The following is a 2192-nucleotide window of genomic DNA, read 5'->3' on the forward strand; positions in this document are numbered from 1 at the left end:
AAGATTCAATCAGAATTGGGTTTTTTGTTTTAATTTTGAATTAAATCACCTTGGCTTCATTTCCAAATGAGGAAAATTTCCAAACTGACAGGTGAGCAGTCTGGAAGACGGTGATGAACTTTAGCACAAAAGACATCAAAACACAAACAAAAGTGTCACAATGCGAACGTACAAACCGCAGTCGATAAATAGAAAGACTGACACGCCTCGTGTGCCAGGCCGATATTATTTTCATTGTGCGCTGGTGTACGATGATGACAGTCTCCATTTGAGTCCGACAAGCTCTCGCACCCCGAGCCACGTGCGCACAATAGCCAACTGATGACTGAGTGATTGGAGGAGGAATAGAGTGAATTTGAAAGAATCACAAAAAGGCTGCTGATGGAGGGAAAAAGACTGATGAGGAGGCGTGAAGAACAGAGCTGTGATATGGGTGCAATTAAGGCAGTCATTTTGTTCCTGTGAATATGCTAATTTCCCCCCTTTTTTGAGCGAGGGCTTGATTGGCCTTTGCGGTGCACTCCATGCCGGCCTAAAATTTTGTCATCACAGTGACATTTTCAAAAAAATACATATTTTTTGCAATGACTCCAGTCATCCAGCACCAAAGATTCCAGTAAAGCTCATTTATTAATGCAGTATAGTTTACACATTACTAATGTGATTGGAATCCATCAATGAATATGTCCGGAATAGATATTTTAAAAAGTGATAGTGTAGACACTTCCGCTAACAAGATGAGAGGCAACTTGACAGGCCCTCAGTCCGTAAAAAAGATTCATCGGACATGTTTTGTTATATAATTCCGAACCATTGAACTGTGTTGTTGTAGGAATCAGGCACTTTGGTGGACATCCAAGTGTCCGACCGAATATGACTTCAAGGGAGTTTTGATGTGCATTACTTCTACTCTACTGTATAAAATTGTGATCTGCTGTGCAGTAGTATTTCGTATCCTACTATATTTCAGTTTTTCTAAATGTATTTTACTCTGGTCAACTAGCAACACCTTGGACCTATTAGCACTTATAATTAATATTCAGATGTGACCTTTACATCTATTCATATGAGCACAAACAATAAAATGGATGTTGTTGCTTATGTTAATTAAAAAAAACATGCATTTAAAACCTTGAGGCCGGTTCAATTAAAAACTGTAAGTGCTTTCTGTTTTTTTAAGCTTATTGGATTGGATTGGATAAGGTCTAATAGTTTTTTTTGCTCCGTTTACTTCGTTAAATGAACCTAACATCAATTGTTGTCATCCAGTCATTTCATTTTTTAACCTATAAATTCCACTTTTATGAACATACATAACTTTTTTCACATTGCTAACTTCTTTGTTTGTTCACCCATCTTGTACCTCTAGGATTACAATCATTTTGTGTTAAGTGTATCATTATTGAACTAATTCAGCCACAAATGTAAATGAATTGACTCCATGAAAAACAAACATATCCACGTACTTGATCATCTAGGAGCAAATGTGTTTAAAATCAATATGTTTCATGCACAACAACATAAGAAAAAAGTGATCTTGTCAACAGTACTAAGCACATTGCTGCTAAACAGCCACATACTGCATGTCACTTGATTGAGAACTAAAACAGAGAATGAAAGCTAAAAGAGACCCCGGGGAGGACACACTATTGGACTTTGTGGAGGCACTTAATCCACGCTTAAGCGATTAGTCAGCATTTTTCCATTTCCTGTTGAGGTCGCACAAAAAGTCAGCAATTATGAAGTAATGAGGAACAAGCTAAGACCTACTCAGCAGGATCGCCGCAGACACATAAATGCCAGGTGATGTAGGAATGATTGTTAAATAACGAGGCAATTTCCAGTGATGACTTATCACTGGGGGTGTAAGAAAAGACTCAAATTCTTGTTTATATACAAGCATGAAAGATTGATTAGTAAGTGTTTCATGGTTGTTTTTATGGTTAATGGGAATATCCCAGAAAGTCGATTGCCAGATTTATGAGCGTGTCATTTCTTAAAGCTTTGCTTGATGATAACAATTTACACAACGTGTGCTACTGCTCAAGCAGCCTTTTAGGACTTTGCATATTTTAAGCAGACAAATTTCCGTTTCAACACCTCAATGGGATATCGTAAAACTCCCCTGCAGTGCTTGTTTGCAGTGGCAAGCAACATACTTAAACAGAAAATGTTCTTTTCAGGGACCTCGC

Source organism: Stigmatopora argus, chromosome 15, assembly GCF_051989625.1.
Source record: "Stigmatopora argus isolate UIUO_Sarg chromosome 15, RoL_Sarg_1.0, whole genome shotgun sequence".
Lineage (NCBI taxonomy): Eukaryota > Metazoa > Chordata > Actinopteri > Syngnathiformes > Syngnathidae > Stigmatopora > Stigmatopora argus.